At 45.5% G+C, this 10,621-nt stretch overlaps 1 long non-coding RNA gene across 1 annotated transcript; it reads left to right on the top strand.

Annotated features, from left to right (window-relative positions):
* The first annotated feature begins 380 nt into the window (after positions 1-380).
* On the top strand, positions 381-9,527 carry LOC129146346 (uncharacterized). The gene is made up of 3 exons (XR_008552915.1): positions 381-402; positions 8,206-8,433; positions 9,510-9,527. It is a non-coding gene; the product is annotated as an uncharacterized LOC129146346 (long non-coding RNA).
* Positions 9,528-10,621: the final 1,094 nt, after the last annotated feature.

The following is a 10,621-nucleotide window of genomic DNA, read 5'->3' as shown; positions in this document are numbered from 1 at the left end:
TGCTGAGCTTCAGATGCCAGGCTCCTAAGCCCCACAACATACGTTTCCCCCAAGTAGGACCTGAGAAAAATGGTTTGTAGGACTTGGGGAAAGCAGACTGAGAAGGTGCTTTGAAACAGCCTGAGTCTGTCAATTGTGATCAGACTGTTAGACTCTTCTGAAGAGAGAACCTAGAATTCAAGGGTAACGGGTGGAATCTCATTATTAGTTGGGCTCATAGAGGCTGTGAGTTCCCTTCCCTGGGAGAAGGCAGGAGAAGAGGCTGGAACCTGCCTGGAGGCAAAGAAGTGAACCTGGCCATCTAGAGGGAAACCCCGCCCTCCAACCCATGAGGTCCCTGCGGTAATGCTTATGAAGCTTTTGAGTTCCTAGAAGAAAGGTTTTCTAGAAGCTCAAGGTTCGGTAAGCATCTTAAACGTATGTGTGGATTTTATCCTTTGTCATCACTAGGGTCCTGCTGGGGGTTGGGGGGGGCATGTCTGACACCCTCACAATTTAAGGGGCAATATCCCCTTTGATTCCGGAACATTCCGCAGTGAACTGACTTCCAAACTACAACTTGCATTCAGGCAGCATCATTTAAATTCAGGCTGAGTGGTGAGTTTGCCTTGAAGTGAATATTCCACTGAACAGGGAAGATGCTGACTTTTCATTCGAAAGTCCTTACAGCTGGATCTATATGCATCATGTCAGAGGCTGAGTTTGTCAAGATAGGTAAACAGCAAGACCCAACACGCTTTTCTCAGGGTGACCAAGTCAAAAGAGGCAGAGGGAGTCTAGCAGAAAGTGACTCACAAGTCATTTTACGATCAGAATTTCTTTAAGAGGGAAATGAAGTCGAGAGTAAGCCCTTTCCAGGGACAGCAGGTGTCTTTAACATTGTAGACTTTTTCTTCAGGAGGAATCCCTGGTCAGATCTAAGATCTTTCTACAGCGGACATGCCACTGTTGTTTTATATTCATTCTGCCAAACTCTATAGCTGCTATAGCTCATCTTCAATCCCCCTCTTCACGTAGTTCTAGAGGGGCTATAAGTGAGGTCCATCTCCTTTACTGAGCATTTAACTTGTTAAGGGGGCTTGTCAGCCACCACCAACCAGATCACCTGTCTTCTGCCCCCATTCTACTGCCCCAAACCTCCCCACCTGTCACTGTGAAATCCTCCACATGAGTGGGGCTTCTGAGCTGCAAGTGTTCTATGGCTTCCAAGATAACTTCATCTTAGGAATGATCCAGATTTTTATTGTCTAAAAATGTTATTTCCGAGGTCATAACTATGTACATGTCTGCATGGATTCAGGCTCATCTTTGTGCGAAATGGGATTGATTACAAAGCATTAGGGAAATGGGGGGAGTCAGAAAATAGTGGAGGAATTTCCATGACTATTGAAATGTAGAACTTCTATCTTCTGCAAATGTGGTTACACCTAATTCCCAGATTAAAGCCTTCTTAGCATTTACTCACATCAACAGTGGTTCTCTTGCCCTAAAATGTCACCATTTTTTGGTCTTCCTTCAATGCATTGACAAAACTTGTAGGAGACGTTTTTGATCTATTGGCATTATTTTTATAAGAGGAGTCAGAGTGTATGTATATAGCACCATCAAAATTGACCTTGGCCCCATCAGTGAAGTAATTTCAGCTATGCATCCAGCCAGAGGGCACAGGCTGGCACCATGAGCAGCCTTGAGGGACATTAAGATGGACCAAAGATCAGGATAGCCAAGCTGTGGTCCAGAAACACGTGCTGCATCTTCTGCCAAAAAGACATTGACACATGGACACTCATGAACCCCAGGCCACTCAATGGTTATTATTAAAGCAGCTGGATGACTTGGATGAAGATCATCTCCCAGAAATTCACCTGAAACCCATACCAAAGCCAGACTTACAACTCACAGTGATTACTCATCGAGGGGCTGATGCACTGGTTTCCTGCTGCCGATGGACTTCTAGGCTCCAAACCTGATGTAGGCTGCTCTATCAATGCACCGTGAGTGAGTCACGGCCATTACTATGCAGAGAGGGTAATCGGGATGAAATGAGGCACACCAGTTTGGAGACAAAATTGCCCCTTGCAGTTGAACTATAAAATTGATAGCTATGAGACCAAAGCCCCTCAAAATTAGAGGAAGACCCAGAGGCTTGTTAAACAGGATAGTAACCTGGCAGATGAGGTCAAATATCTAAAAAGAGAACACAGCAGCTAGGAGGGATTGAACAACCACGAAACAGAGGACGAAGAGCATCCAGGCTTGACTGACGGGGGCAGCTAGCTGTCTGGTTCAGGAAAACAGCAGCCAGCCACAGGGGCAGGCCCTCTCTTCTAAAAAGATGACAGGAATTCATTCTGAGTCTGGTGGCAGCAAGCATTCAAATTCTTTCACCAGGCCCCTTGTTAGAAATCCATGATCATCTGCAACCTTCTGATTATTATGCACCTTCCCAGCTCAAAAACACATTTCAAAACAATGTCAGTATTCTGATCTACACATCAGCCTCTTTGAGTCTGGTTAATGGTGGTCCACGCCCCATGAGACAAATCCAGTAAAAAACTGTTCTCCCTCATTTTTAGTCTTCCCTCATTTTTTCCAATGAATGTGTACTATTTACAAAAGTGGGTAAACATATTTATAGAAGGCAATAAAAATACGATACATTGCCAATTATTCTATTTGAATCATTGTGAGAACACGGCCAGGCAACAAGAATAAAAATTATTCCATTTGGGGGAGAAATATTAATTAAGTAAAAGCCCCATTTTTCAACCTATCAGCAGTTTAAGGCAGTGGCTGGGTTTTTGTATTTTATATATTTATATTTTATATTTATTTTGTCCTCCACAATGTCTGGCCCAGTTCTGGGTACATGAGTCTGCAAACAGATGCTAGTTTAGCAAGTGAATGAACCGCAGCAGCTGAAGGACACGTTGCAGCTGAGCGCTACCGAATGACACAAGCCAAGTCAGAGACCCTGACCTGGAAGCCAAGGGCAGAGCCTTGAACGCCAGCAGCCCCAGAAGTGTGGCCCCAACTTCTAAACAGAATCCAGTCATCCCTGTTCTCAGATGGCCAAGAACTGGGTGGCCTGCTGGATTTCTTTCAGCCTCGTTCTCTGTAGCCCCCAGTGGAGCAGGGCAGGAGTGAAGCAGGAGGAGGGACCCTGGCAGGCCAGGGTCTGTGCATTAGCTCACCTCATGCTCCTCCCCGATGCCTTCTGAGGTCACCGCTGGTGTCTGAGTTTGTCTCTGCGTTTAGATGTGATTCAAGCAGCCACAGTGAGAAAGCATTGTCAGTTCTCTCTCCCTGCTCACTGGGCGAGAAGAGATTTTTCATTTCATACATCATTTACAACTTGCTGCTGTGATTCTAAAAAACCAGTGGACTTGATCAAGTTAATGAGCAAGAAAAACATATTTGGTGAGCGTGTTAATTTTTCGAATGTTTTGCAGAGCCCAGGACATTAGGCAATGTGCAAGGGGCAGCTGAGCACACTGGGGAGCCCCCCGCCCCCTGAATTCACTCTACCCAGCTCTGGGGCACCTGGCTATTTACTAATAAGTCAGCAAATGCATCTTAATAGAAATTGAGCAGCACAGACGTCATCCACTTGGCGCTGTCTGCACTGCCTCTACTTGGGAACATTCGGGGCCTTGGCCAAAAGTCACCACTGGCCAGATTGAGTTTCTCTTCCACATACCAGTCTTCACAGCAAGAGAGAGGAGCACGTAGGAGCAGGGACGAGGACAATTCAGGTCAAACGGGGGAAGGAGGTGATCTGATCTCGGCGCGCAGGAGCTGGAGAATGATATAAAGCAAGCTCTCTAAAGAATGATGTGGAGAGGAAGGTGAAAGCTTGGATACGTGGATGAAATGGCTCTGTCAGAGGACCAAAATAAGACACTGAAATGTCTTCATTTATTAAAGGATTCTTTTAGAGTGCTCATTCTTTTCTATCAAAATCTCTGATTCTCCAAGCTGGTGAAATACAGCTCAGAAAGAATCTGCCCCTGAAGGCCCCGAGTCCAAGGCCTCACATCACGTTTACCTCTTCTGCCTTTGGGTTTCATCATCAGTTAGACATTCGGGACTGACCCCCAACAAGTTCACAGAAGCCAACACCAAAGCCCGTGTGTGTGTAGTTCGTGTCGCTTTTCCTCACATAGGAGATGGGTCAACCTGTACCTTATTAGAGATAGGGAGATGTTTGCAGCACTATTTGCTAAGTGAAAACGCAAAATGACAGCCACTACTTCAGGGTTTAGAATACCCTCTGCTCCCCAAAATTGACAGTGAGTAGCAACATTTGAATATGTTATGAAACTCATTTAAACAGGGTCCATTTCTGGACCTCCACCATAAATATTACCCTCGATAACTACATATATCCATGGACACCCACACACACACACACACACACACACACACACACGTTTGCTCACATACAGTACAAAACTCCGGGAGAGCCTAAATACAGTAGATCGTTTAGATGAAGCAAATGGCCCAGAAGACAGAAATGGGTTGTTTTCTAGATAAGACAGAATGCAGAACAGTCTATTTCAGAAAAGATACAAAATAAGTATCACTATTTTGGGGAGGAACATAATTATGTTCTGTTGAAAAATATAAATCCAGGAAACACTTTTGTATTCTGATATTTAATGGTATTTTGTATTCTTTCTGGCTGTGGTTGTGATAAAACTCTGCTGAACAAAGAACCCAGTTTTCAGCAACTGAGAACATAGCCAAGCTATTATCTCAGGAAGACGGGCTCACTCGTACCTACAAGGGACCATGTCTCTGGTGCCTGGCGAATAGTTAGGAATGTCAGTGAGAGTATCTTAATTCACAAATGATTTTTGGCAAAACAGAAGAATGTTGAAAATGAGAAGGAAGTCAAGATAAGAGAACTGTCAGCACAAACTTTGTGGGGAATGCCATAAGGAAGGACACCACCACCCTCCCTGCATCACCCCCTGCAGGACCTCCACCCACTCATGGGCTCCAGTGGCCAAGCATCTGCCCTTAATTATGTGACACGAAGGACATTTACAGTGACGATTCAGCAAAGTGAAAAACTTATAAAAACTAGTGGACACAAATAAGCAACGTGAAGTTTCTGAGGCTAACAGGGAGGGGGAGGCAGAAGGGCCAAGGGGCTATAAGGGTGGGGGGGGATGAGTTTGATAATAGCACAGAATTCTGCAGACACTGCAGAAAAAGAAGTGAAAATTGCAGAATATCCACAGTATATAAAACACACAGATATGAGAGATATGTATGTATATATATATACACATACATATATATATATATATATATATATATATATGGCATTTGTAGCTTTGTATCCACGTGAAGTGTATATATAAAAGCATTGACAAACAGCAGTTAATAAAAAAAAAAGTCTGTCCTAGGCATGAACCTGGAGGGGAACAGTATATGTCCTTGGCCACAGCCCTCCTCAGGCACGAAATCACTCTTCCTCCTAGACCCCAGGCTCACTCTTCTCCACCCAAACAATCAATTCTGCAAGTGCATCATGTAAAGGGAAAGCTGGCCAGACCACCTCATGGAAAACCTCAACATTTCCAACATAACCCATACACAGATGGGGAGAAACAATAATTAATAGGACAAGAGAGAGGCCAGAGAATGTTGTCTGGGCCTGACAAAGGGTGGGGAAAGAATATTCCAGTAAGCCTGGAAGAAAGCATGCCTCCTCCCTCCCTCACAATAGCACTGGTCTCAAGGCCACCAATGTCCCCATCCACCCAGCTTCTGCTAACACCCAGAATTGGGCCCCAGGTACACTGGAAGGGGTACAGGTAGCGCTCTCATCTCTTTCCCATACAGAGATGTGTAGATTTGTGTTACAAAAGTGTGTATCCCCTCCCCTCCTGTGCTGGCAGGAGCTGTGCCTGGCTGCAGGCACCAACAAACAGCAGAGGTGCCCAGACAGACCTTCCTGTGATTGTGTCACATCCTATCTGCATTCCAAGGGACTGGGATGAGATTCTCTTGCGGACAGAATAATGTCCCCCCACTCCCACCCCAGCAAAGAACCTGTTAATGACAAAAGCGACTGCAGAGGTGATTAAGGTTTCAGACCAGCAGATAGGGAGATTATCCGGATGATCCGGTGGGTCCAATCTAATCACATAAGCCCTTAAAAGCAGAGAACCTTCTCTGGAAGGTTGGAATCTTCTCTGGTTGGAGTCAGAGATGTGACACAAAGTAGGCTGGAGAGATGCAGCTAAGAGAAGTCAGAGAGCTCCTCAGGGAGACAGGACTCGGTACACGCCCCTGGCTCTGAGATGCAGAGCAGCGGGCCTCCTCTGCAGCTTGCTGGGGTCATGTCACTCCTGAACAATTGCTATGGAGAAGAGGAACAAGTTTGCTGATTGGCTAATGTTGGGGTGTCTGCAGTTCCTGGAGCATAAGGTAGTCAGACCTATCCCATCCTGTGGACCAAGTCTTGGAAGGATGATTTCCCCAAAGGAAAGGTAGGGAGCAGAATAAAAAGAAGGAAACAAACTTTAGATGGACAGAGTCAATAGCGCTCTGCTTCCGGGAATCCCCTTATCAACTTTGACTCTACCTGGACTTGGTAACTTCCAAACACCAAATCAATTTCCCAGGGAAAACAGCTGTCACACAATAAAGACATCCAGACCATACTCTGTCCTAGATGGCTTCTTCCAGGGCTCGAGTCTAGGACTCTCACTCCAACTGGAGTCCATTGGAAGACATGTCTAGTCCATTATTTTAGAGTGAGTCTAAAATAATTTTGAAAGGAAGAGCATCTACCCGACTACTGGTTGGTAAAACCAGCCCCATTCCTGGATGGATGCATCTCGTGGGTCATCTGCTGGCCTACTCTATACTCGAACAGCCACCGGGCCCTCTGTCCACCCAGAGAACACACAGACGTGGGCTTACTGGACAGACAGAGCATCTCCAGGGAGCTTGCCTGTGCACGGGCGGACACTTTCTCAACTCCCCAAACTTCGTGTTTCAAAAGCCAATATCTTCAAACAAAGCAGTTACAAGTCCTTAGCTGAAGTTGAAAAACAGACATACTTTTGAGTTTGCTACACACATCCTAAAAGGTTATTTTTTAATTTTCAAAAAAGATAGATGAATTCTTTGCATGTTCAAATACAGCTAAGCAGAATTTAACTAAAACTTTCCGCCAAGTACTATTTAGCAACTGAGACCAGGCACCAAATTCTTTTTTAAACTGAAAGGATCTTTTTCTTCCAAAAAGAAAAAGGCCAAGTTGGAAGAAAATGAATAAAGGAGTCAAACAGGAAAGTCTTGCCAGCCGTCTAAGTGCCTGGTGTTCAGACATCTTCAAATGAATTGCTCTTGCCTTCTAGCACGATGTCATCTTGGGATCTGGATGATAATTTTAGCAGAAATCACTCAAACTTCCTAGAGGTAGAACAGTCACTAAATCTTTAACCCATCTCTCAGATAAATTGTACGCTTCTACTATTTTTAGTGCCCTGCATCAACATTAGCATAATTTGAGGGAGGGGATGCTTAATCTCCCTGCAAGCACACCATATGTGTTATTTTCCAGTACCTATGTATAATTATCAGTGTTATTTTAATAATCAATTTCAGTGGAACAGCAGGATTTGCTTCAGTTGCATTTAAATCCTAATAAAGCTCAATAAAAGGAAAATGAGAAAGAAAGAGAAAATATCGTTTGGAGGATTAAGAAAACACTCCAATAAAAAGGGACCTTTTTAATTTTCATGACGTGATAAAGTGATAGCCTTTTGAATAGACAATTAGGCTCATAAACCTGATACACCAAGGGCTTAATTCACAAACACACATCACCACTAATACATTTGCAGAGGAGCTGTATGCTTAACAGGATTAGAATACAGCAAATCATTCATTATTAATGGGAATCTACATTGCCTAGGTCTTCATCCCCAGATAGACCAGTATTTAAATCAAATAATTTAGCACAGTTTCAGGAGCTTAATTCTGTATGTAGATTGCTCCTGGGGAGCGCTGCATTTCCGTGTACAGGACTGGGAATCTTTCCTAGGGGATTGTCAGCCTGCCTCGGCTCCTGTTACCCAGAGGTTTTAGATGCTAGAAGCTCTGTGCCTTGCCCGGCTCACCCATAAAATGAAAAGAAACCACGTTACTGGCCCATCTGAAAGGTCATTTCCCCAACAGCCCGTGAGCTACACTCTGCCCGTTGTCGGCCCACTAACTCTGATGAGCAATTTTGCAAATGCTGGACAACTGTCTCAAAGGCGTTTTGGCAAAATCTGGTCCAGATCAGAGGCAGGATTCACAGAGTTGCCATTTCAACAAATCAAGACCATCCCAAGAGCATCATCTTCCCCTGGTGAGGACACGGGAGACTTCCCTTGCTTTACTCCTAGGAGAGCTGGCTCTAAGGTAGGTATACCAACATGCTGTGATTTAAGGGAAGATGACAAGGGAGTTGATTCATCTTTTTTATTGAGCATCTCACTTGTTCCAAGCATGGAATGGCCAACTATCCCAGTGCGATTGGGGCAGAAGGTATCTCTGGGCAATGGTTGTCTAGGTTTAAACCAGATGAGCAGGTTGCCCTAGCAAGATGTGTTTTCTATTATTCCATAATGGAGGCTCATTAGCTCATAATGGTTGAGCTCAGCTTTAGGAGAAAGATATTCCCATGTCTAGATGTGGAAAGTGAGCCCCAAAGAAATGGCCAATAGAGCTGGGACTCAAGCCAGATCTCCACATCTCTGCCCACTACCCCCAGTTCTGCTCAAACGACCAAACTCTGCTGAAGTGAAGGCCATGCTACCACCACCACCCCAGGTCACATGCTTCACATAGGAAATCAGGGTTTTGTTGCTCTTAGGTTAAAGTTTCAGACACTTGGAGACATCACCAGAGCTTAATCAAGGTCAAAGGAAGGGCAATTCCCCTGGGCCTGTCTCCTCCTGCACTAGGGGTCAGCAGAGACCATCCTGGTTGAAAAGAGTTGGAGGGTGTATTTGGGGAGGAGAGAAAACATCAAAACCACCCAGGGAAGTTTCCCCAAACAAGAATCTCTCCCTTACCCAGTGGTGAGACTGTGGTTCTGCAGACTTAGTGATGTGCTTGGCATATGTTTTCAGATTAAAGATCCAGAGACCCCCAGATGATTCTCTAGGCCCCCAGCCATCCACCCTTCCTGCTCTCCGGGGCGAGAACACTGTTTGCTCTACAGCCCTTAGCCACTGTGCCTCCTAAACATGGTTGGATAGATCCTATTCAAGGCAAACTCAAAGAAGAAAAAAAAAAGCTCAAGTCGACTGTGCAAACTCAGATAAATCATCTCTCAGTGCTTCCCTGTCCGTAGTTCAGGGATGCTAAGTCCGCTCCAGGGAAGCCATTGAAGCCCTGGACACTGGACTCAGGTGTCAAGTCCTTACCCTTTCTTCCTTGGCACCCACTCGACCACAGCCAAGATCCTGAGCAATCACATTATTTCATTCCAGAGGAGGTGCCACCCGCTGGGCAGATGTCATGGAAACATGCCTGTTCTGGCCCAGGCACAACTGTCCATTTTCATTTCCCTGAGCATCTCGATTATCAGCTGCTGTCGACTAAGAGTATCCTTCCTTACCTTCCGGGAGCCGGTCCAGTGGGAGGTCTGAGTGGGTGCACCGATAGATGAAATCATAAACTCGAAAAATAATATGTTCAGTTGACTCTGCTCATTACAAAAGGAGTGTTCACTTTACTAAAGGATTAATGATTTTTTTTTAAATAGCAAGAGCCCAAATTGCATCAATCACTAACTTTGAATGACAGTAAGTAGAACATACATTCAATCTCTAAAATCCAGAATTCTTAAGACCTGGTACACCCCAGACAGAAACTTTCTAGTTGGTGAAAGAAACAAGTTGATCTGTGTTCTTCCTTCTTCGGTCTCCTGGCCTCTGAGGGTCCCCAGGGCTGAGTTCAGGGTCTGCTCCCATCCGACCCAACATTCTCTCCCCAGAAGTCCCCATCTCTCATGGGGCACCTACACCCAGGCCTCATTTCTGAAAATTCAAGCCCATTGACACAGAGGCCTAGGGCAACTCCAAGGTCACATGCCTGTTATGGGTCGGATTGCACCCCCCTAAGAAGGCATGTTGAAGGCCTGCCCCCACCCCAGAACCCCAAATATGCCCTTATTTGGAGGTTGCAGATGTGCTTAGTTAAGAGTTAAGATGATGTGGTCCTGGAGCAGGGACTCCTCGCCAGCAAGATTGGCGCTCTTATAAGGAGACAGGCATGGGAAGACCTCGAGATGCGAGGGAGCATGGTGTGGTGACGGAGGCAGAGAGTGGGGTGCTGGGGCCACAGTTATCAGAGCCACCAGGAGCCAGAAGGTTCCCCCAGTGACTTTGACTCCAGATAAGTCTAGCCTTGACACCAGACCTCCAGGTTCTAGATAATAAATTAAATCAATTTCTGTTTTCTAAGCCACCAGTTTGCGTTGCTGCCTGGCCTGACTCCTGTCCTCTCAGTAAACGGGACCTCGTACACTCAGCTCCCCTACTCGAAACCTGTGAGGGAAGGCAGGCTCCGTCCTCTCCCTCAGCCTCCCTGGCCCAGCCCA

The sequence above is a fragment of the Talpa occidentalis genome, unplaced genomic scaffold (assembly GCF_014898055.3).
Source record: "Talpa occidentalis isolate TD23 unplaced genomic scaffold, MPIMG_talOcc4v2.1 talOcc4.2, whole genome shotgun sequence".
Classification (NCBI taxonomy): Eukaryota; Metazoa; Chordata; class Mammalia; order Eulipotyphla; family Talpidae; genus Talpa; species Talpa occidentalis.
Note: the sequence above shows the minus strand (reverse complement) of the source record. Positions and strands in the feature narration are given on the sequence as shown.